General features: G+C 43.4%; 1 protein-coding gene across 1 annotated transcript in view; it reads right to left on the bottom strand.

Moving 5' to 3' along the window:
* Positions 1-21904, bottom strand: part of LOC138521940 (putative ferric-chelate reductase 1) — a 381139-nt gene extending 359235 nt beyond the window's left edge. The window contains exon 1 of the mRNA XM_069635115.1: positions 21838-21904. The gene's annotated coding sequence lies outside the window, so the exon portion shown is untranslated. The remainder of the gene's footprint in view (positions 1-21837) is intronic.
* Between the last annotated feature and the right edge of the window lie 4358 nt (positions 21905-26262).

Genomic DNA, 26262 nt, shown 5'->3' with positions numbered 1-26262 from the left:
TCACCCTCTTTTCTCTGTTCTCTTCAAGTGCTAATGGAGAGAAAGTGCAGCAGTATTCATCTCCTCCACTATTAAGTGCCAAAGGTATATGTGGGAGTACTGGGCAAGAATTGATTTCTTTTTCAAATAATTGCAAACCAGAAGTAATCGAGATGATACTTGTATTACGCTTTCTATATCCTGTCTGGCAAAGACCAGTATGTGTCAACTTTATATTTTTAAAAGGGCAGTCATGCAATTCCATTCCTAAAATGTAAGTTGTTACATAATGAATAATAACAGTATAAATACGCTAAAACACTGAATCATCTCTAAGATTTACAATAAAGTTTAGGTTACTGTATCTACATTTCCTTGTGTCAACTATATGTCATTTGTTGGGGAAGATCCATCATACTGAAGAGTGAACACTTTCGAAAATGTACAAACATAGTTCTGTAACCTGCAGGTTGCATACATCTTGCCACTGGCCACTACACTACACTACAACATTCCAACTAGTTTGCTCCGTTCTCTGCCTGCTACGCAATCCACTCTGCTTAGTTGCTTTCTTTCTTCTTACATAATGAATACACAAAGCAAACTAGTTGTTTACGCAAAGAAATGATCAATAGTTCCATCTAGTCTGTACATCTACAGATCTACTGCAATACCAAACACTATAGTTAGCCTCCAAAGCTCGCTCTGCTTTATGATTATGATTATGATTGTATTATATATTACCACCTCCAGGAGACAACTGGGCCAAACTATTTTACCAGCATTTTTATCATATCTACTTGTGTCCATTCATGCAGCTATTCTTTTACATTTTAAAGGCACTCGACTGTGGCACGAAATGTTTTTCCACCCACTCGTATATTCAAGTAGAGTAAGATCAAAGGTTATTTGTTGAAGTATGATTGGAGTACTTTCACTAATGATTTCCATGGGCAAAAGAGTATGAGTCATCTTTGTCATGAACACAAGACATCGGGCACACTGGCAAGCTATTGGAAAATGTTCCCTTCCCAGAAAATCAGAAAAGATTTTGCTAAATTTAGATGAAACATCTATGGGACTAGGAAAATACAGAAGTGGTTTAAGCCAGAGAGTGTCTTTTGTACCTTTTGTCATTTTTGTCGTGATGAAGAGTCCATGGAAACATTGGAACACTTACTCCCTGATTGTGATTCATTGCAGAAACATCAAGGTATAATGAAATCTCTGAACCCTGGTTTTTGTTGGGAAACTGTGCTGGGGTGGTGTAAATAGATCAGTTTGTATTGCAATTGGGCCGTTTTAAATTCATTGACATTTTTATATTGTGAAATATGAGTTAACATGTCAGTGTGGAATGAATTCTTTCTATGTTATCTTGCTCCTTAAGGATGTGATGAATTTTGTTTTGAGACACTTTCTTATGTATTGTAAACAAATTATGGTTTTATGAGTATTTCACTTTGCAATGTCTATTTTTATTATTGTTAAGCTTGGACTGTTTTGTTTAGCCAATAAATAAATAAAACCAATAAGAAAAAAACTCAAGTATATTTTATCAAGGTTGAGTAGCATTTGAAAAAGATGTTTTGAACTTTTAATTAACATTTACTTTTTTGCAGTAAATGTCAAATAAAAGTTTCACTGTGCATGGCTGGCTTCTGGGTGGCAGCAGTATACCAAATATAAAGTGGGTTTGTAGTGACAGAAATCGTGTGTTACATTTGCTGTCCTCTGTTGCTATGGGTCCAGTGCATTTCTCTTAGGTTGAACAGGTAAACTAAGTTACCCGATCTGCAGGTCTAGCTGAAGTTTAAAGAATTTGCAAGGCCTGACTCCTCTCACTTATGTCTTATTTAAGAGTTACGCAAAACTGCTGTATTGTTGCTCATTTGATGTCTTGAGTACAAATAACTTCTTGTGACATTAACAATATTAGTACAAAATTGTGAATCAAATGGGTCTGTTTGCTATTCAAAAACATTTTTATTAGAAAACTCTGCTAATTAATTTTTTAAAACGAATGTATGCCTTAGTCCAAGCAAATCTCAGTCTTTCTTGGGATAAGTTAAAATACTTCCCCAATTAAACAATTATATGAGTTACAGAAAAGTTTCTTGATGATTTTGCCTATTCTCAGAAAGGGTCGAGGAGCAAGTCTGATTCGGTCAGAAGGCATAGAATACAGAAATTGTAGGGGGCACATCTCACTGCTTATCCCAATGTGTGTTTCTGCCTAGTGGTATTGTGTACCTCAGGCATCCATGAAAATATGTTCCTTTCCATTTGGAAGATAGTAGCATAGCTCTGATTATTTCTTTTCAATGCATTCTGGGAATTATAGGCCTGTGTTAGAATGTAGAAATCCAAGACTATCTGTCAAAGAATGCACTGAAAAACGCATGACTTGACTAACATCTCCCAAATGGAATGTAGCAGGTATGCCCACCATTCTGTGAGGTGGCATTAGCAAGAAGATGATGACATGCTCTAATGCATTGTGCACATAGCGCGCTGAGGAGCACGTGTTGCACAATGCCTATGAGCTTGTAGCAGCAGATAACAGGCACTCTTTTTTTACAACTAAGGCTAAGATGAGTGCCAGATGCAGCAAACAAGTCTGGCCTTACTATGCCAGATAAAAGCTATTTAAAGAGGAGTGCCTCTCATAAAGAAATGTGTGAAAAACATTCCCTGCTAGTAGTCACGTTGCACTTTTAGTTGCACCAGCTCTTTTGGCTATGCACTTCAGAAACATAAATAAATGTTAAGGCAACTATAGAGGGTTTTCAGGAAATTACAACCCAAAAAAATGTTTTCCAAGATCATACCTTAGTTCAAGTGAGTCATCCAGGATTACAAAGTAAGGTCTGGTTTTTCCACCGCCAGTTAAGCTACTCAACTGAAATGTGCCTGGGGGTTATAATGCCTTGAGCTGAGCACCTTAGTGCTGAACAAAATAAAAAGCTAAAAATAAAGTTTTGGATGTGATTCTGTGAGGTGTTGGCTGGCAGTGGTATTTGGTGTCACTATGAGAGAAATAAATGCCCTCCAGCAATATTAGTTCTTGAATAGTCAATGAAGTAGTGGCACTGCAACAGCGCCACACGCCATGCATGACTATACACTGGCTCACAATAGCAGTTCTCTATGTTCCCTCAGGAGGGTCTGCAGAATGTCCTCTTGGTCTATATTGTGTGGGGTATACATGGGGTTTCATGCCACCTTATCCTCCTACTATACTAACCAGTGATTGCAGTGCACTTCTACTCAACTCATTCACGCTCAGTGAGTCGCTCAACTCACGGTGGTGACGGTCACACAGTGAAGTCACTCAGTCTGACCCACCTCACCACACACGCACGCTAGCCTCCATCACCTCACACATGGCTCACCTGCTCTCTCTGACTGTGCTGTCCTCACAAGTTAACTTCTTGGGGCAGCGAGCCAGCAAGGCTAGGATGCCATGGTGCGCTATGTGCACACAAGATGGGCAGGGGGCAGCAGGCAGGGGAGGGGTCTGACTGTTGAATAGTCAGACTGTCTCTCAGGACAGGAAGAACTGGAACACTTGTGGTCCCTCCCAGGCAGACCACACTTGTATCTTCTAGGATGGGGTTGGGCATTGGAGTTGAATTGCTACATTATAGCAAATGTGGCCTGCACCTGCCTGCCCCAGTGCACCAGTGTTGGCTAAGACTCCAGAAAGTCTAGGCCTGGGCGGCCCCTGGGAAAAAATAAAAACTACAGGCAGTGGCACGAGTGTTAATGTGATTTACAGCACCCAGGTGGCCAGGCCGGCGGTACGGCACCCTACAGAACACTGCACACCAAACGATGCCATCATGACATACCTCCATTTTGCAAAGGGAGCATCAGCAGCAAGGGGTTGGAAAAAGGGCAAAAGGGGTAGCAGGGGAGAAAGCAGGGGTTGCAGCTGTGACTGCACAAATGGCACAACTGGTTAACTCTCTCCTTTAAGTCTGAAAGCACCCACTTAAGGACTGCTGTGAGAATGAGTGCCCTCTCTACCTTTCCAATCACTGCCCTGGCATTCAAATACTAACCCCACATCACAATATCAATATGCCTAAAAATGTATCCATATGAATGCAGGCGCTAATAGTGAAAAGCTTTAAGTTAGTAATTGCAGGGCCTTTGTTAACAAAAAAGCCCACGCACAGTTTAGCATATGTGTCTTGTTCTGTCTGTTCACGGCTCTGTATGTCAGCAACGTCAAGGCAACATAGCCCAACATTTCTGGGGGTGGGGGCTGAAACGTGGTCAGTTCAATTGTGTTGCGCCACTGCCTCTCTGAAGTTGGATGGGCCCGGGAGATCGAGTTTGTGGAGGGAGGGGAATACATTTCTGGTATTGCTCCTTTAAAGCCTCTATTCAGGTGTTTGGGGTCCCAGTTCGAGTTTCTTTGGAAAGCCTATGTGTCTGAAGATTAACATTTAATTGATAGTACAAGTTTTAAAGTGAAGCGTATGAACATTTAATCGTGATTTCCATGTGTTAAGAACTGCTAATATATGTGAATAATGTGGTCTTATTCTACATAAGCTTTCGTTCTGTCACTCTCCATATATTATAAAATGGTGCATTTTCCCTATTTGAAGAAAGTAATTGTAGGTACTTAATTGCTGCTGAAGCTACTAACAATATAACTTCTTCTTCAAGCAGTTATCACAAGATAATATTCACGGTGTCCCTGGTACTCGTGCTAACCAATGGCCACTTGCATTGCATCCCGGTGGGACTGGACACTGCTTCTGAAATGATACTGAAAAATGACCAGACGGCTACTGAACATGTGTGTGCCTATAAACAGTCTCCTGCACCATTACTAACAGACCCATCGCCACTTCCACGTTGCTATTCACCAGCAAGTGGTTGCTGTCTAGATTGTGGAATGAGGGTGGGTGAATGCCAAGCGTAGAGTGGAAAGGATTCTGCAGAAAAGTAGCTTCTTCAGGCTTGGTCACCTTAGTTCGGATTCCAATTTATTTGCCTCCAAATGTGCAGAAATTTGCAACCTGTGGCTCTCCAGATGTTTCGAACTGCAACTTCCATGATCCCTTACCACTGGTTAAGACCAAATGTTGCAGATCCCTGAGCGAGGAATCTTGGAGCGAGGAGATTGCATAGCCACAGATTCTATTTCATGGAGACCACACGGTGAAGGAAAGCAAGAGCAAAGTGTGCCTCCTCTTCCAACAAACCATTGTGCCTCTGTCGTCACATGCCCCTTGAAAGATCTGGGAGCTGCATTGAGTCTGTTGTTAGCTCCATATATAACATTGAGTTTAAACCCTGCATGCACCCCAGTTCCCCACAGTAGATACACGTGTGTGGGCCTCGACTCCTGAAGAAGGAAATGACGAACAGGTAAATCTTGTGCCTCTGATTGGGAACACTTGTATAATCATTACATTTGTGTTCTGATCTCATCTCATCTTGATAATGAAAACCGTTTCATAGAAAAAGCTAAAGTTTTGAAAGTGCTAAGAATTTTGTTGTTCTCCATGAAGTATTTTCAGTGGTACCATAGTGAAAAAGCTAGTATCTTACCCGGTTTCAAATTGGCATATTATATTGTCAGAAGAAAGTTAAGAGGGATCTGTGTAAGGTGTAGCTGTGTGATTTAAAGACAGAGCGAGTGAGGCCCTGAGAAATATCTTCTTAAGTCGTTATCACACAAAGGATGTGTGTCTCTAAGAAAAAAAGAGCTGCTTTGTTGGCTCACCTCCCTTTTTAGATTCATAAATGTATGCAATGCAATCCATTAAGTCTTTTCTTGCCACTAATGGAGGATGGAAAAGTGTTTCATTATACAAGTGTTCCGTCAAAATGAGGGTCCCTATAATCTTGTGTTGCTGTTGTTCAAGCAGCATTTATCCCAGGCTCTGCAGCTGTGACAGAGACATGTTTGGAGGAGGAAGGAACGTGCAAGGATCTGAGTAGAAGTTGGTGTAGTATGATATGATATGATATGGCATTTATAACGTGCCTATACACAAGTGTTTCAAGGTGCGTCGAGGCCAGGGAGGGCGATCGAAGGGAGGACAGACAAGGATCCTACTAGGCCAGGTGTCATTCAGATCGCGCACATGGATGGGATGGGGGAAGGTACTATGTAGTGCATGGGAATAGATAATAACAATAAGTAAGAGTAATGACCAGCAAGTGGCAATTGCAAGGGTAAGTGTAGACATCAGGTGTCAAGTGCCGGTAGGCGGACTGTATGGATACAGAAACAGTTCCCAAGTGCGGGGGTTGCCAGGCAGGCAGTGGAGGTGTGTGAGACTGGTGGGGGAGGGACCTGGGCCTGAGATCAGAGGGTGTCCAAGTAACCAGTACAGTTCTGGTTACAGCCAGGAGGTCAGCAGGGGAGAGGAGGAGAAAAAGCAGAAGCAAAGAGAAAGGTTTTGAGGTGCTTCCGGAACTGGAGATGGTTCTCCTCAAGTTTAAGGGAGGCAGGGAGGTTGTTCCAGAGGGAGGCACCAGTTGAAGAAAGAGATCTACCATTGTTGCTTGGCGAAGTGACTAACCCTGAGGGAGTTGAAGGTGGATGAGTGAAGAGCTCGAGAAGGAAGATATTTAGTAAGAGAGAGTTGAAGGTATTGAGGCCCCAGGCCCCAGAAGGCCTTGTGGATAATGCAGAGGGTTTTGAACTTAATCCTCACAGCCACTGGGAGTCAGTGCAGAGATTTCAGTCCTGGGGCGATACGATCCCTGGGCTGGAGGCCAAGAACAAGTCTTGCAGTCCTGTTCTGGAAGAGTTGCAGAGGGCGGAGAGTAGAGGCAGGCAGATTTAGAAAGAGGCTGTTGCAGTAATCAAGCCTAGAGAGAACCAGAGCTCTGGAGACAGTGAGCTTCTGGTGGAAGGAGAGGAAAGGAAAAATACCTCTGAGGAGGTGCAGCTGGTAGTGTGACTTCTTAGAGACGTCAGAGATAGAAGGAGAGTGTGGAGTCGAACATGGCCCCGAAGTGTTTAGCCTTGCAGGTGGAAGCAGGAAGAGGGCGGGTGTGCTGATGAGGAGAATCTCAGTCTTGCTGGCATTAAGGCAGAGGTCATTGGCGGCACATTATTCCTGGATAGCAGACAGAGAGTCAGAGATGAGGGAAGGAGAAGTGGTGGCCGAAGGTAGCCTGAAAATGAGCTGAGTATCATTTGCATAGCACTGAAAGTTGGGGCACAGAGAGGCAATGCAGTGGGCAAGGAGTGCCAGGTATTGGTTGAACATCCAGGGAGAGAGGTTAGACCCCTGGTGGACACCACAGGTAGAGAAAAAGTTAGCAGAGAGGAAGGACCCACGTTGGACCTGGGAGGTCAGTCAGAGAGGAAAGAAGTCAGCCATTCCAGGGCCTGACCGGTGATACCCGGGTTATCACGGAGACGATTGAGCAGGATGGCATGGTTGACAGTGTCAAAGGCAGAGGAGAGAACCAGCAATTTGAGGACACAGGGGGTGTTAGAGTCAAGGTTGGAGAGCCAGTCTTCACGGATGTTCAGGAGAGTAGTTTCCGTGCTTCTGGCAGCTCTGAAGCCAAACTGCTGGTCATGAAGACAACCAACAGATTCAGTGTGGAGATTAAGCTGAGAGATGGCCAGTTTCTCCAGGAGCCTGCGCAGGAAGGAAGTGATGGAGATTGGCCGATAGTTGGCTGGGCAGGAGGGGTCAGCAGAGGGTTTCTTGAGAAGAGAGTGCACAAGGGAGCGCTTCATGGGGGATGGGAAGACTCCAGTGGCGAACAAGTGGTTGCAGAAGTCAGCCAGGGCAGTAGCCAGGGATTCCATGTGGTCCTTGATGGTTTTGGAGGAACAGGAGTGAACCTGTTTTGATGAGACTTTCATAGATCGGACTTGTTTAGAAACATTGTCTGTGGAGAACAGGGGGAAGGCAGAGAAGGAGGGAGGAGAGGTGGCTGCAGAAGGGCCAGTGGAAGAGCAGGGAGTAGAGGGAGGGAGTGAAGAGGAGGAGAGTGAGGACAGGATGTCCTGAGTTTCAGAGATGAAGTGAGAAGCCAGTGCTGTGCAGAGGGCCTGGGAAGGGACAGGAGAGGTAGAGACTGTGGCAGAATTTGCCAGTTCCTTGCAGATTTTAAAGAGTTCAGCTGAGTTGTTAGATGCCGCAGAGACACACGTTTGGATATGAGCTCTCTCCTTGGTGAGGACAGAGAGCTGGTATTGTCTTTGGAGCAGGTGGCAGGCCAGTTTGTCAGAGGATGTACATGAAGCACACCATTTCCTCTCAGCCACCCTGCACTTGCGTTTAAGGGTAACGAGTCGTACCAGGAGTTGCACTTGGCTTTGGGCTTCAGGCGGATCCTCATGACAGGGGCAAGGATATCAAGAGTATCAGATATAGCAGAGTGGAGCATTGAGCGGGCTGAGTCAGGGTGAGAGTCAGCCAAAGGGGGAGGAGGGTCAGAACGTGGCAGCGAAAGCCTCAGCTGAAACGCACTTCATGGGTCAGATGACCGAGAAGGTGGGTGGTTGTGATGGAAGTGGGAGTATGCATCCCCCCTAATCTAAGTCCCCCACTGCACTGCCATGGGCCTGTCAGGCAATTTACAGCGCAGCCAGGCACGTCGTCCAGCATGTCGCTCCATGTAGCGGGGTATCAAGGAGTTACGCAGCACCATGGCACCATGTGTGGATCCGGGATATCGGGCACAGCAATGTGTGATGATCTTGCACATACCATCTGCATATTGATGGAGTGGTATTGCTTACAATTGCAGTACAGCACCTTTATGGCATGAGGGACCACTGATTCTACATGGGTGCAGTTGAGGACACCGACGCAATTGGGCATGCCTGCCAGTGCGTGGAAGCCAACTTTAGTGTCAGCAAGCTCCTGGCCAGTCCGTGGTAGGGATATGTGGATGCTTGCGTGCTTCAGGAGGGTATCCAGCACTTGGGTCAGCATGCGTGAAAAGAGAGGTTGTGATATGCTATGCAGCTGTCCCACTGTGTGCTGGTAGGTGCCTGTGGCCAGGAACTGGAGCACAGGCACTATCTTCAGTAGAGGGGGGATGGCAGTGCGGATTTCATCATGCTGACGATGTCGTCGTGTATCATGTCCACTATGGTGGTGATGGTGTCCCGGTCCAACCGGTACAGGGTGTGGATCTGCACAGGGGTTAGGTTGAATGGACTGGCTCTGATGAGAGGGATTGGTGGCTGCATACGTGGTACCACTGGCTGCACTGGTGGGACTTGCTGGGCCTGTCTCACCCTCCTTCTCCTCCTGCATCTCCTCTGTGCTGCCTGTTGTTGTTGTTGTTGTAGTTGTAGTTGTTGTTGCTGGTGTAGCAGTACAGGCATGTCCTCCAGCCCCTGGATTAAAACAGCTAGTGGGATCATTTTGGTGTAGGAAGGGGTGTGGTGTGTGGGTGTGCTCCTTTTGTGCTGGGACAGGCTCCATTGCCTCCACCTGTGGTGATTGTGTGCACCTGTTGTGGCAGTTTCCTACACTGCAGGTTGCTATTTACGGGTGGTCCGCAATGCCTGTAATACCGCCATCGCGCAGGCCCTATTTTCCGCCTTCGGGATGCCAGTAAGTGCATGCCCGCGTGACATGTGATGTCCTCCTGTTAGCAGCATCCCGGTATTTCTGCCACGAAGTGGCGCGTGTACGCACGCATGCCAGTAGGAAGGGGCACGGTACGGGCGGTGGCGGTATTACCGGTTTGACGGCTCGTAATGGCGCGAACCAGTAATCGATACCAGTAATACCATTCTGCCTTCCTTATTTCATTACCTCCATGCTCGTAATGAGGCCCTCCGTCTCTCACTTCCTCTACTCTATTCTAGCACTTCACCCATCATGATCATGTCTGGAGCACACCTAGCCGTACTTCCTCCCTGCACTTAAATATTTCCAATGTTGGTTGTCTTTAATATATAATAATAATTTTGCATTTGTATAGCCCTACAAACCCTCTGGTATCTGAGCGCTGCTTCTTATTACCCACGGTGTGTGGTGCTGATTTATCAGCCTCGGAAGGATGAAAGGCTGAGTTTGGCCATGCTGGGATTAGAACCTCCATCAGCAGGCACTGCACTGATGTCAAAGTGAGCGCTCTACTCACTGTGCTTTCGGACCGGGTTATGTTTTCTACCCGTTGACTGTTCCATTTACTTCCTGCTCACTGCTTTCCATCACATTGATTTCTTATCTACTCTATGTTCCTTTGTGATCAAAAGAGCATTGTTGCTCCTGTATATAAATAAAATAAATAAATAAAATAAATACAAATAACTATTTACCCAGAACTCGACTGCCCAGGGCTTTGACAAACCCTATTTCTATTCCCAACCAATACCTGCTCCACACCCCCAAAACACATTTTCCTGGAGTCGCTTTGAATGTGTGTAGTTTAGAGTAACATGATGTAAGACGTGAATTGGTGACAGACAGAAGAGCAGTTTCAGTGGAATGTTGTAGCGTGAAACCAGATTGGACAAGAGGTAGAAGAGAGAGCAGATTAATAAGGAAGAAACCCATGAGTAAACAATATGCGCCTGAGGTATGTATCGAAAATGGAGACGAGAAATACAGCAGAAGTTAGAAGGCAAAGGTTTTTTTTAGAATAGGGAGGTTTAAAGCTAGTTTAGAGGAAGGAGGATCAGTAGAAGAGGGAAGTGATGAGAAATACAAAGAGCAGTAAGATACGGAAGAAGTATAGAATATACTGGAAGGATTAGGGAGCAAGGCAGAGTATCATCAGGAGAGGAGGTAGGATGGGCCCTAGCAAGAGCAGAGGAACTATCCAAGTCAGTGAGAGGATGAAATTAGACATCACAGAGGGAGGAAGAGTACAATAATGAGATGGAGAAGAAGGAAGAGAAGGGAATAGATGAGCAGAGTAAAGACATGTTTAATGTAAAATAGTTGGCAAAGACAGATGCAGAAAGTAAAGAAGATGACAGTATCAGGAAGGGCAGGGCAGAGAATGGGAGTCATTACGACCCAGGCGCTAATTGCGCCAACTTTACCACCATGGTGTAAACTATGTTTACACCATGGTGGATGGCGGATTTACCGCCCCATTCCAAGGTGAGTGGGGCGGTAAATCCCCATTTCCCATTTTCCCTTCCCCATTCCCATTTTTGCCCCATAGGGCATAATGGGAGTGGGGAAGGCGCTAATTACGCCACCGTAAATTACAGTGGCGTAATTAGCATCATGGCAGGTTAGCGCCATGGATTTTAACGGCTGCTAAGAGCAGCTGTTAAAATCAGAATAGGCGTTAAGGGTTAACGACGGCGTTAACCCTTAACGCCTGGGTCGTAATGAGGCCCAATGTGATTTAAGTTCTGGAAAAGACTGTTCTTTAGCAGAGAGAAGAAAGTCATAAGTAGCATGAACAGCAGATAAAAGGAACAAGTCTGTCACCACCTCGAATTTACGCTAGCGCTGCTTGGCCTAGCAGAGTGCTGTGGGTAGACTGGAGAGTCAGTGATATCCCAGGTTGAGAAGGCCTATGAGATGTGAATGCAACAGAGGGATAAAGTAGGTCGAAGGAGTCAGTGAGAATATCCGAAAGGAGAGAGGAGTCAACAGGAAGAAAGGAAAAGGTATGGATGGAAGGGAGAGTAGCGGTAATAGCAGAAGAAAAGGAAGACAACTCAAAAGGTTTTGGTCATGGTGGCAACAGGTGTAGGAGGATTGAGAAGGGGGGAGAAGGAGAAAGACCTAAAGGAATGATCAGAGTAATACAGTGGGAGAGTAGTACCTGACACAGAAATAGGAATAGTGGAAAAATTAAGGTCAAGAGAGGAATCTGAAATATGTGAAGGTGGAGTAGTATGTGGAGAAGTGAAAGAGAATCCAGGATAGAGAGAAGTGTAAACCAGCATGGGTGAAGAGAGGTGAAGATTAAAGTCACCCAAGGGAAAGAGAGGATTAGTAGAGGCAGAAGAGTAAAGAGGAGGAGGTCTGGTTCATCAAAGAAACAGGACTGGGGAATGATAAATGGCAATCAAAGCAATTGATGATGTTCAGGAGAAAGAAGAATAGTCAAACTCAAAAGATGGGAAGCAGGGTCTGTAGAAAGGTAAGAAGAAGCTGAGGGCACAGATGAAAAAATGCCAACACTGCCACCACATCCAGAAGGAAAACAAAGATTGGGCAGAAGAGAGCAGAGTGGGAATGGCAGTATTGGAGGGGGACAGCCACGTTTATGTGAGGCAGAGAAAGTGAAGATGGAGGTGAGAACAAAGATCCATAATGGAGTGGGGCTTGTTAAAAGAGCGGCAATGCCAAAGTGCAAAATTAAAAGTCTGGGACATTTCAACCATAGGAGGTGTGGCAGATTGGAAGAAGGAGGCGGACACTTGAGGGACATTTTTACTGGTGTTTATTACATGATACGGAAAAGGCCTATGTTTTCCTATTGCCAGAGAGGTATCCCTGCCTATGTAAATTTCTAAAAGTGCTGTTCGCTCATCAAGAAGTGCCAAAGGAATATGTCCACGGTCTAAAACTAGTTCTAACTGACCCTACCAATATCTTAACTTCCTTTAATTAGACCAGGAGAATATCTCCCCTGTTCTCTTATGGCAATGTCTATTCTTAACTCCAAAGATCTCTTTAGTATGATATCCTTAAATAGTCTCTTGCTACCACTTGATAAGTGCGTGTAACTCTTTCACGATACACTTGGGTTTTATCCCTCTTTAAGGACAGTTTTTCGACACCATTTTAGCACTCAATCTTATACTTTGATCTAGGCTTCTATGTCTTTCTGACTCTTGTATCCCAGGCCTTCTTGAGTTGGGATATATTTTCTTGTAACTTGACCTTGCCCCTCTCTTGGGTTGCTCAGTTGAATTATCTCTCCCCTTATCTGGTTCACTTGATTTCATTTCACATTCACATTTTGAGAACTATCTTTCTGGTTTGCTCCACTCTTTACTTTGTAAACCATGTGGCATATTCCCCTTTTTCGCGGGTATTTGTGGCCAGTTCTCAATGTCTTCTCTTTCAAGCTTATTCCTTATTTGCTTTCTCACATTAACACAGTTTCACTCAAATGGCTTTACATTCAGTATCTCAGTAATTTCACTGGGACAGGTTTCTCCCATTCCATCACAATAAGGTGGTGGCCTCTGGGTTCTCCCATACTCCCTGTTACCTCTGTATCTGCAGGGAACAATATTGGGCTTGGCGCTTGCTCAGGTTCTCTTCCTCTGCTCTGGATCTCGAGCTTCTCAATGTTGTCGGTGTCCCGCCCTCGGTCCACTCTCATTGTGACCGACTATCAATGTGGGTATCAGGGTGTCATGTTGACTCCCCAGCTGTGTGGTCTCAGCGCTAATTGATGGGTACATGGCCCACCAGAAAGTCATCATGTCACGCCACAACCAGGATTAGGATTCCCTTCTTCTCTGCTTCTCTCTGACTGTAAATGGTAGCCCTACAGCGTTTCCTTCTGGGGTTCAGGACTTCGCTCAGAATCGTAGGCTCTGTGGCTCTCCTTGACTCCATCTCCTCCAGGCATCACGCTGTCAGGTGAATTACCTTCTTATGTCCTTCTCTCTCTATATGTGCCTCGCCTCTCCTCTGTGTGTTTTCTCCCATCAGTCTACTAATCTGAGTTATGTGTACATCTCTCCTTAAAGAGACAGAAACCTTTTATTTGTACATAATGATGTATTTTAGTTTTGTCTTCAGCCAAATCTCTGGATCTTATAATGTTCTTCACATCTGATTGTCCTGTATATGCTACTATGGTGGATGGTCTAGGGAGTTCCTCACAGGAATGGGAGTCTGTGTCCCCTAAGTGGGAGTCTCTCCCAGTGAGGTCATACTTGCTCAGACCCCCAGGGAGGGTCTTGGTTAGCAGGATCACCTCCCTAGTCGCAAAAGGGGGAGGCTCCCCTTCGGGAGAAGGGACAAAAACCCTTGATTTGTCACAGAGGACAGATAGGATTAGCATAGTTGCAAGGATAGGAAAAGAACGTGGAGTTATAGCTGGTTTGAAGACAGGGTTGGAGAGCAGGAATATGGAAGGGAAATAAGCAGGTAAAAAGGAAATAAAACAATTAAAAGGTGGTTATGAATATGTCAGTGATTATAAAGGAAGCAAACATTCCATACAAAGGTTGGAGGGGTCCGTATGAAGAGGCTGAAAGTCACTTCTTGTCCTCTAATTGCAGATCAATTCTCTATAAAAGGCTTGGCTCACTTCCTGTTCATTTGTGAGTTTTGCTAGCTGTAAATGATGAAGTATACAGGGCAGGCCTAAAATTTTTGGAGGACCTTTTGACCATTTCATAAGGACATTGTGGAGATCTAGTAGTTACATGATGTATTTGGATATTTTGGCGGTCTCTATTGTGTTTTTGTTTCCAATTTTGGTACCTCTTTGTTTCAGTGTGTGTTCAACAAGTTGTTAGTGTGTTGTTAGGTTCCTCTATATAAAAAGGCAAACCAATTTGCCCTTTCATCTTTGTCGATTCCCTTTTGCTTTCCCTAGTAACATTTTAAAAAGCCTTAAGAAATGTCCCCATCCACAAAAAAACACAAATTAACAAAAAAACCTGACCTTTTACAGTATCCCCCTCTTTATTGCTGTTGTCGTCTTATCTCCTCTCTTGCTGTGCTGTTGCTTGTTTTGATTTGTCATGGATTGTTGTTTGTCATAGTATAATAGGAGTATAGCAGTAGTTTTATATAACTAGACTTGCTATTTGTGTTGTTCATCTTGGTTCTCAAGTTTCCCACTTTTGGGTTGCCAGGGTGTGTTTCATTTCTCACAGTTCACTGATAGGTGGATTATAATGGCACACCTCTGATGGTAGGTGGGGAAAGGAAGACGGTGCAAGGAGAGGAGGAGTTGGTGGAGCTATGTGTCTTCTCGCAGGAGGAGGATAAATTCCATGACAGTTGAGGATGCAGGGGACTTTGTGCTGTTCATTGGAGCTGGCTCAAGAGCCTGAACCATGAGAGCCTGGACCATGCAGAATTGCTCATCCCTAATTTTGCAGGGAGTCTGAGGCATTACTTGAGACCCAGAAGAAGGTGTGGAAAGGGAGGAAGGACAATTGGGGGAGGCTCCCACACAGGTACCAAAGGCAGGGCCTCTTGTGGACACCTCCCTCAGGGGCAGGTGAGGCAGAAGTTCTTGAGGACTACCCTATGGAAGCAGGAGGGGGGCGTCATGTTGACACATTAATGGAGTCAGGGCCAGTATGGAAGCTGCTGGGCATGTTCCACATGTGGAAGGAGGCCAAAGCTGAAGCAAGCATCCTAAAGGAAAAAATGCCACTTCTCCCATCTGAGTGGATGTGATTTCAGAAGAAGTGGTCTTCTCCCAGCAGAGCAAGGGAGCAGAGCACGAGAAGGACAGACATCAGTAGGAGCCATATGGGGCGGAGAGGTCAGTGGAGGGGCAGCAGCTGCTAGTGGGCCTACCTTAGGGGAAGGAGATGAAAAAGAGGTCTAAGGTGGGGACAAGGAGGATGTAGAAGAGGAACCTTGCCTTGTGCCATATGTTGTAGAGAGGCTAGGAAAGGCACATGAGGAGCATCAGGGAGCAGCAGCCTCTTCCCCCATATTGCACACATGATCCTGGGTGTAGAATATTTTGTCCTGTCAGGGGAGAGGAGTCTGAAGACTTCTGCATGGTTAGCTCAGGGCTCAAAATGTGTACTCACCACTAGCCAGTGGCTAGAGATAATTGACCTTTGGTGAGTACAAAACTGTGTGCTGTGTATATGTGTAGAATAACTAACAGTGGATGTTAGGTAAAACATAAATGAGCAATCAATTTATTAGCTGAATTATTCAGAAAACAGAAAACTCTTCTTTATGATACATTTGAATTAAGGGTAAAAAACAATGTCTTGGTTTGTTATTTTTATAACAACCTCTGGAGAAGATAACTGTTATAAGCTGCAATTAAAATTCTTTAATGTGGTTAGTAGTTGGAATCAATTCATGAATTGATTTAGGGATTCACAATGTGTTAATAAAAGATTAATTATAGGAAAGCCACATTGATGTTTGTATATAGCACACATTTAGCTATTGGAGCTAATCCTAGTTTTGGCATTTGGGGTTTTACCTTGGCTTCATAATATAGCAATTGTTTCACAGTCAAGGTGGAAGCACCCAACAAAGTCTGTAAAAACCTATCTTCCAACCTTTCCATTGTCACCAATGATATGCATTCCCATATGCCAGAAGCATATCGGGGTATACCACACGTCTGAGCCTGGTAACCCTTAAGAGTTCAGACAATAGCATTACCGTCTAATCTATTAGAGAATCATTTATTTTCCTCAAGCAGAGGGACAATTGTTTCATTGTGTCTTTAAAAATGGAAATATGTACTCATTTCGATTTTAACTATTGGATCTATTGTATTATATCTTGTTTTGCACTGATTCCTTTATATACTTGATGAAAATATTTAAAAATAAACAGGAATAAAATCTTCTGCGGAGTGGAGGCATGTGTGAAGAGGGTGAAACAGAGAAGAAATGAAAGGGCTGCATCCTGGGGACAACTGGCATGATAAAGCATGTTTGCTGGTGGCTCAAATAAATTACCTAGTGAACAAGGACCCTGCCACTGCTGAGCCAAGCACAATTTAGTACTTCACAGGGACAGAGAGCAGCAGGGAGTGGGCACTAGAGATTCCATAGGAAAACCCCAGCACCCATTCCACTGGTCCATCTGAAGCCAGCGGCTGCTCTTGTTGCCGGGACAGCCAACAAGCAGTTAGGATGGTGCACCACTGGCAGCGCTCACCTTTGGCAGGATACACTGGACTGTGTAATCAGGCATTGCCTTTATTGCAGGCAGGCAGCTACCTGGGTAACTGAATCATGCAGTGGCAGAGCCAACATGAGGAGGCACATGGAGAGCCACCATCCCTCCTTGGTGTGGGTCTCAATGCATGGAGGAAGCAATATGTCAGTCATATAGGGGACTAGCCTCACATCGAGACTCTCCACCCTCAAGAATTGCAGTGGTCTGTGGGAGAGCTGGAGAACTTTGATGCGAGGAAAGGCTCTGTGGGAGTGCTTGAGAACTTTAGTGGGCTGCAGTTCTCTGTGTGATACCGATATAACATTATTTTGAGAAAACACTCAGTAGAAGGGCCTGAGGACATTAGTAGGAAGCTGTACCATGTGAAAAGCTGAGGCTGCACCTAGTGAAGAAACCTGAAACCTTCAGTGGGTTGCTGTGCCCTGTGAAAGAATCCAAGAGTCATTGTGGGTGGCTGAGCCCTGTAAGAGAACCCGAGCTATTGAAGGGGTGGTTGCGTCGTGTGGGGAGGACTGAGCTAATTTGACATGTGGTGCTTGTGATTTTGAGACAATATTAGGATTCAAAAACATGTCTGGCACAATAGGCCATCAAATGTGTAAGTTGTGGGGACCGCTCAGTCACAACCACAGCTATTTGATTCATAACCACACATGCCAAAAAAGAAAATCCTGCTTTACTTTTTGGTGACAGATTTGTATCAGTTGTCATTGTCTCATCTGGTGTGTTGGATATGACTAAATGCCATTCCATAGCCTTGCACAAAGAAGTGACAGTTCATTGTTCATAAGTGTACATTTTCTTCTGTAGTTAGAGACAGTAACCTTGGCTGCACTAAAAACTATTGGATTGCACATGTTCATGGGGCAGTTTAGTGATTCAACAGCAACTCACACAAGTGCCAAGTGGCCAATTGTCAGATGGCCTGCTTACATCACCAGTACTGATCTGGGTCATCATAAATTCCCACAGTTGGTTACTGCAGATGATAAGCCTCAAGGATCTGTGTGACTGATGGTTTGCTGGCTGTTCCTGTTGTTGACTCATCTGTTTTCAATGTACCTGAGGAAGGTGTCACACAGCATCTCCTGCATGTTGCTTCTGCCTGAACTACTCAGAAAGCTTTCAACTGGTGTTTGTGAGTTGCAGGATGAGAATGCTGCCAATTTTGAGCTTGATATTTCTAGTGTAGTTTGGAAAATATTTTGGTAGTTGTTGTTTTTCCTGCTGCCTGTATTCTTTCTGCAATTGATGCTGTAAGCACTGCAGCAAAACATCCTTACCATTTACACAATGCCTCATTACAGGTTTGCGGGTCTGGAATTAACATGCTAGTAATTATGTTTACCAGCACATTTCTGGACCAGCAAACTTCTAGTTTGCCAGTGGAGTGGCCTGTTATATCTCCAGCCAAGAGCTGGAGGTAAGTCACACACCCCACTGTCAAAAAACAGGCAGTATAAGCAGCACCCGTATTACAGGTGCTGGTAATACCGGAAATCCGCCCATAGAGTCCTATTGACCCAGTAATCTGCCGGTAATGCCAGCAGATCAGACACCAGAAAGGGTTTCACCATTTGCCGGTATCCTGGCGGTATTACATTTAATGAGGGCCAATGTCTACTCCTTGTGATATTTGCTGCAAGTTCTCCTCCAAACACATAAGAGTGAAAAGTGTTCACTTTTCCCCTGGAATGTGGGCCCACAAAGAAAGACAGCAAGTACTCAATGTTAAATTTGAATCTAACTACTCATGGATCACCAAGCAAGGTTACAAGCTGGTCTCACCGTCTGTGCAGCACCTGCATAGCCTGCCAAGGCAGTCATTTGTGATGGAATTACACTGCTCAACTAGTTTGTGTAATGAGCAAAGTAGAGTTCATACAGGTGGCCATTGAGGTCTTACATTGGACAGTAGGAGGTTGTGGTGAAACTGTAGTTACCGCAGTGTATTTCCTACATGATAAGCCCAGCATAAAAAAGGAGTTGATCTTCTGGCCCACAATGACTATTTCATAGGCTCACAATTGATGATATAGCATGTGACCATGAGTTGGATGCCATGTTCCCAGCCAATTCATATGGTCCAGGTTGACTGACAGAGAGGGCTACTGTACTCCTTTAGTCTTCAAATCAATTCATTAACTAGAAAATGTGACTATCAATTTGACTTTCTCGAAAATCTCCAAGATTTCCTTTACTTCAACAAAAAGTTAAAGTTAACAATGGAGTTCTACAATTGATATGGGTAATTGTACAACAACATTTATCCTGAACTAACAGAAATGTTAAAATAGCAAGTGATCCGAGACAATCAGGCCTGTGTGGCGGACTACCTGAAAAAAGATCATGGCGTTATTTTCTAAGACCAGCCTCTTTAACAAGGTTGATTATCCAACAACGTATGGACAACGTATAGACTTCAGTAATTATTCAATCATCTACAAAATCTACTGGGACATCTCCTTTAAACACATGGCAACGGAATTTCACACTACATCCGAAACAGGCACCTACATTCAGCATTTTCTAATGTTCTTAATCAGATTACTTACAAAATTAAAAAGGTCACAGAAGACAACACGTTCCCACAGGCATTTCCATTCTAATGAAGAAGATTGAACACAACCAAGAAGATGCTCTCTGAGAATCTGACTTCAATTCAAACAATATTCAACACATGTTGCAAAAATATAGATTTTTTCTAAAACTTAATTTATTCAATGTTGAGAATTTATAAAACTGGTGTGGTGATCTTGACCTGTAATTGAGCATGGTTGAAATATGTATATTAAGCGTATGCATTTTAAGCTAATTTGGCATTTCGAACGATATTGTTTATAAATTCTCAACATTGATTAAATTAAGTTTCTGAAAAAATCTTCATTGACTATGTTTCTCTAGAAATGTCTTCTGAGGCATGTTTTGAATATTGTTTGAATTGATGAACAGATTCTCAGAGAGCATCTTCTTGGTTGTGTTCTGTTTTTGATCGCACTTTTGGGCTCTCTGTTCCATAATCATATTGGTGGGCCACCTCTTCTTCCAGTTTGGTGCCTTCCCGTTCTAATGAACCTGCTCCAATCCCTCTCAGAAATCGTATCATTTTGTTTCCTGGAATGCAACACACACGCCTGCTATACAGGTTTACCTCCATTTCACTTGTTTCCTTGCATTCGCCTCCGTCTTCAAAGCAATGCCCATCAACTCCTCATTAATGGCACTCTTAAGTGACAAAACTATTGAACTGATACTGTGACACCATTTGCTTTATTTTATGTTAATGAGTTGCCACAATAACTTTAAATCACGAAAGATCTCTTGCTTTCATCTTATCAAGTTTAAGGTCATATTTATCAAAGGGGAAAAATACTTTGGGTTGATTTACCAAGTTTTCTTTATCACTTCATATAAAATATGGTCGAAATCAGTAAAATAGCAATCAGACCTCATTGACAGGACTTGACTAACATTAAACAGAGTTATCATTCAAACTAGCAATAACACATAATTAAGCACAACGTGAAGTTTACTTTTGCAGTTTACAGACAAACACTGACGGCCCCGCATCGTACCATACTCAGCTCAGGTGGGGGTGTTTTAAATCATCAAGAAATACATGTGTAGAGACTATATCTACCATTTACTTCACCATCACCCATAAAGCAATTATGAAAATACAGACAACAATCAACAACATCTGGTTTACCCTCAAATTACAGATGTGTTCCCTCAAAAGCCCACAGTAATATTTATCCAAGAAACCAATTGATGGTTTTGTAGAGTCATTCCACAAAACTGTAAGTAAATATGACCACCTTCAGCAAATAATTATCAAAGGGAAGGTAAATATTCATGTTAGGTAGAAATAATTTTGAATGCACAAAAACAATAGTTTGATGGAAACTTATTTCGAAAACGTTCATCTGATGTTCCTACATTTATTTTGGGGAAAATGTGTAGTATTGGCAATTAGATAGCTGGGACAACAGTTGTCTGAGTAGTACACTACTCCTTCACGTGACCTCTCCCGAGCACCCAAGGAGAGCAGTGGGACATGTTCAAAGGTCCTACCTTATAGGGCTCTACATTTTCCCGCGTCTAACCTCGAAACTTTCTGGACGAATCTGCGGAAATGTTTGAGAAATTTGCAAGAACAAAATAGTTTTTTTTTAAAGAAATGGATGGTTTGGTGGATCACTAAACATGTCTGTCAATCACTAATCAGGAGTGCTGACCATGAGTCAGAGTGGAAGCAAATATGTTGTACAATGGTAATCATGTATTCTGGACGGGAATGCCCTAAAATAGTTACTGCAACATTAACTCTGATCTTCCTTGCAAAAAAAAGCAAGAGATGTATGATGTAGAAGTATTTGAAACATATAGTAAGTGAATTGGTTCAAGATGCATGGCCCAGTCACTTTGGACATTGTCCACTTTTAGAATAGCCTTCGTTATAAGCCCATTTTAAACACACACCACTGAGCTTCGAAAGTAATCCATGTGCTAATTCATACAGGCTTTCAAAGGAAGCTTCCAGAGCGTAGCAGAGGAACATTTTCCATTCACATGTTTAACTAACAAGTCCAGCCAGAGAGGCAGGCATCTCTAAATAAATGAACCAGCAACTGTTTTCCCTACGTATTCGAAAGAGATAAACGTGAGCAGAGTTGGTGAAAGGTAACCAATTGTTTGCACAGTGCAAGACTAAATTGCAAGGCAATGTCACATAATACACAGTCCAATTAATACGTTTTGCCTTTTACAGCTCATTACACTTGTTAAACAGTAAATCACAGAGCAATATAATTTAAAGGCGTTGTTTTACCAGTAACATTAGTACAGATCAAAGTTTTTAATGAGGCGTGTTTTACCATTTGGCTAACAGAAAAGATCACAGTGTATTCACAGCATGCTTAAAATGCGAACAGACTTGACGTTTAAGTGTTTTACCTAATTTCAAAATGTTGTATTTAATTTCAAGCAAAGTATACAATCAAATGTACCTCTTCCAAGAGGTTTTGTCACAAATAAAACCGCTATTTTGGCACCTTCTTACCTTAGAAAGTCTTCCCTTCTCGCAGTGCACTCGCAGCTATTGTGGACTGGAACAGACAAGATACCCAATACACAACCAAAGGCAAGGTGCCCCGGCTTCCCAGTCCTCCCTCCCCTGGTCACGTGATATCGTCAAGTCACGGTATCAGGCTTTGTCAGCGGCTCATTTTAAGCATGTTCCTGTTATCGAACACCAAAGAGGAAAATCAAACGTTTCACCCATCATTTTTATTTTGTCGGGATGCAACATATATCACATTTAGAATTGAGATTGTGGTCTAATTCAATTTGACAGGCCGTTTGTCGTTTGTTTCATGTTATAGTGTATTCAAATTTACAAAATGGATACCACTGAAGCCGTGGAATGTCCTAATGTTGTGATAAAATAAATTGAAAAAGCAGAAAGTGACATACACATTGTCATCTGCTGTCTCTTTACAGGACGCGTTCAGAAAGGATACCTGAACACAGCCACGGCTGCATTACTATCGAGTTACTCTGCTAATGCCATGTATGTAATATAATCAGTCCTCACACAATAGGAGCTGGGTCCTTTCTTTCCCAATAGCATGTGGCTTTACACCGGGCCCTCAGGAAAGGAGTGTACTGTCTCCTGCTAAAAGAACGAGACCGACTCGGAAATAAAGTCCCGCAGTGTATTGATGAATAGGCTAATATATGCTGTACAATGCGCTACAGTATGACCTGCTGTGTGTGTATGTGTGTGTTTGTGAGAGAGAGAGAGAGAGAGAGAGAGAGAGAGAGGGAGAGAGAGAGAGAGAGAGAAACGTATGAAGATGTGCAGGGGGATTTCCACACCTGACCTGCATCCTGCCAGAGGGAAACAGCTCTCCATGGATGACAAGGATAAAGCCTGTTATGGGCAGTTGCTCAGTGAATAAGAATTGGGTTGGATCGCACAACATCAGTCTGTGCAATTAGGGGTCACGCAACAACCACACAGCAAGCATCAGCAAAGCCAACAGTTTGGGCTTTTATGTAGGCTTTGATGTAGGAATTCGCCATATGCTGCCACAATAATACTACCTGGCCATAATATGGCAAAAGTTGGAAATGGCCTAATTGCGTGGGCATATGGTGCTTTGATATCTATACACAAGTCACAACTGCTGGCTTTGTCAATGCGTGGTTTTAACAGGACATCGGTGTACAGAACAGATCGAATGCAAGTGGCTGAATGCCGCTACAGAATAAGGCATTGTTATAACTCCAGTCCTGCCTACACAGCAGCAATTAAGCAAGTCCAGCAGACTGCTTAGAAATAACACTGCATAGTGTGATGTTGCTGCTTGAAAGAGCCAACTCAAAGAGATGTCAGCAGGATGCGGTTTGGGCAGGGAGGGGCACGTTTTGGTGGGAAGGACCACAGGGACTAGCATGGCCTTGGGCAATCAATGGGTTTGCAGATTATTTCTCCCCATTGCAGGGTACATGTCGTTTGTGACAAACACACACCATCGGACCATGCTCGCAGCACGGTAGTACAGCTAGAAGGTGGGAGTCAGCCTCTGTTGTGTCTGTAGCTTAGTAGAGAGCCCGCCGCATTTTATCCTCTGCTCTGCTTATGCTGATAAAAGGATGAGTTCACTGGTGGGTATTTTATGAGAAATTGGCATAAGGCATTACAGACTTGCACTCACCTTTTTACAGCTGTGTTTGGAGGTGAAAGTTGCCTTTGCTCTGGTCACTTCCTTAAGCAGTCAGTCTCTATTGCTGTGCCTAGGGGGAAACATCCTACTACACATATATGTTGTTGGGTGGAGGTACAACACAATAACAAAACCCCTTCTGCAATAAAAACATGGATCCGGATAGGGTGCTGACTTGTAATTTAATCAGTCCTCTTCTAATGCTCACTGATGATTAAATTATAAGTCTGCATCCTATCTAAGAGCTCTAATCTGTAATTGTTAACTGATAGAGGTTTGATAGGTTTGAGAAGAGTCACTAGAGCACTCGAATACTTTTAAAGTGTTGTTGTATATGTAATGTGTTAAGTTTTAACTTGGTTTTATGTGGAATGAACTAACATCATGCTTTGTGTGATTCTATGACAAGACCGGAGGCGAGCATTATGCTTCAATTTCTTTATTTACTGCTAACCACAGCTTTCCAAATCTTATATTTCTTTTAACTTTTTTTTTAACAGTTCAAACTTGTGCAAATAACAAAAAGAAAAACATTGTAGGGTCAAAATTCGGGCAAACTACAGCCCCTATGAGGCTCTGCTTCTTGGTAGTCCTCAGCCTCTCTCTCACTGTCCAATCCGGGAACCCTCTCCTCTATAAGTCTCTGTCTCACCGGGTCCCTTCCTCTTCTTTTTCAGACATCTTTCCAACTTAAACCAAAGTCTTAAAACCAACTAAAAGTTCTTGGATAACCCAACAGGGTCCTGACTCTTTTTCTATCCTCCGCTGCACCGGCTCAATCTTGTATCTCCAAGTATTCTATTCTCAATGGTTCTTTTGCTCTTCCCCTATGCAAAAAGAGATTTGCAATATTAGGGAGGGGGAATACGCTCCTTTCCTTCTCATAACATTTCACATTGTTATTATGGCATAAACATTAATACAGTTCATATAATGATCATGATATGCATATTCGTGCTGGGCGGGATAATGCTCGCCTCTGTGTCTTAATAAAATTTGCACAAGTTTGAACTGTTAAAAAAAAGAAATATAAGATTTAAAAAGCTGTGGTTAGCAGTAAATAAAGAAGTTGAAGCATACTGCTTGCCTCCGTGTCTTTATTAGAATCAAGACTTCCTGCACTAGTCGCTGGGGCAATCTTTATTATTTAATAACATTTGGATCCATTTATTTATCGCGGAAGGGGTTATGTTATTGTGTGCTATCTCCACCCCACAATATACATGTAGTAGAATGTTTCCCCCCTAGGAACTGCATTTGACTATAGTCCTACCTCTCTCTCATATATATTATAGCTCTTCCGGGAATAGGTTGGATATTTACATACCCCTACTAAGAGGACGTGGTCCGGTGTTTCTTCATTTATTGTGGACACTTCCTTAAGCAGGGCATGGGAAAGAAGATCCACACTGATGCCACGTTAGCTGTATCGCTGAATCTTGCATATTGGGGGTCATTACGACCCAGGCGCTAATTGTGCCAACTTTACCACCATGGTGTAAACTATGTTTACACCATGGTGGATGGCGGATTTACTGCCCCATCCCAAGGTGAGTGGGGCGGTAAATCCCCATTTCCCATTTTCCCTTCCCCATTCCCATTTTTGCCCCATAGGGCATAATGGGAGTGGGGAAGGCGCTAATTACGCCACCGTAAATTACGGTGGCGTAATTAGCATCATGGCAGGTTAGCGCCATGGATTTTAACGGCTGCTAAGAGTAGCCGTTAAAATCAGAATAAGCGTTAAGGGTTAACGACGGCGTTAACCCTTAACGCCTGGGTCGTAATGAGGCCCATTGTGTTTTGTACACTAAGGCATGCTGCTATCTGAACATCCTGCACCTTACCTGAGTATTTGGTACGCTGAGTTAACCATGAGCCAACCAAGCACCCAATGCTAATACTAGTTGGAATGCTAAACTCTGCACGTTTGCATTATTGCACATTACACTCGACTGCTATCTGCACTTTAAGTTCCTCATCTGTGTACTACATATGCTGAGGTTATTTATTTATTTATTTCAAGTATTTTACTTACAATCTTCTATTTACACCTGCTAATCTTATTTTACGACTAAAAAGAGTGATGGGAAGATGATTACCTGAGTAATTGACATCTTAATGCTTGCAGTTTACATCATTCTTAAGGTTTTTGTATCTAAACCTCTGTTACTTTCATGTCACATCTTTACCCGATGAGAGTTATTATCGGCATGTTGTATATTTTGTTTAGGATTGAATACATAAGAACTGTGTTTGTTGTTTACTGCTCCGGGTGGCAGATTACCTAATTGTAGGTCTGTACACAAGAGCTTGCTTTACCCTGCACCTATTGAATTCCAGTACAGTGTTCTAACGTCAGCCCTTGTTCGCTTACACTTGGCCATATGTGAAATGCATGTTGACATGCATTCTCACCAGGCCTGATTTTTGTTAGGTAGGACAAGAAACCAGTAATGCTTGGACAAAATGGATGTCTGTGATGTAGATGGTATAGGCAATTTCTGATTGAGCCCTATTGCTTGTTCAGCCGAGGATCTGCAAGGAAGAGACTAATGTTAAAGGATATCTGGACCATTGACTAGATAGTTACATCCCAGCCAAGAACTGGGTTACTGATCTGTGAATTTAGAACATGACAATTCCAATTATTGGATGGTTTCCAACTATTCCAAATATGTTGATCGATTTATCACTCGGATTTTCATCTTAACTTGCCCCTGTGTCCCAAATCTCCCATAAAGTGAGAGTATTGG

Source organism: Ambystoma mexicanum, chromosome 1q (genome assembly GCF_040938575.1).
Source record: "Ambystoma mexicanum isolate Mex_15411 chromosome 1q, UKY_AmexF1_1, whole genome shotgun sequence".
Classification (NCBI taxonomy): domain Eukaryota; kingdom Metazoa; phylum Chordata; class Amphibia; order Caudata; family Ambystomatidae; genus Ambystoma; species Ambystoma mexicanum.
This window is presented reverse-complemented; position numbering and strand designations above follow the sequence as displayed.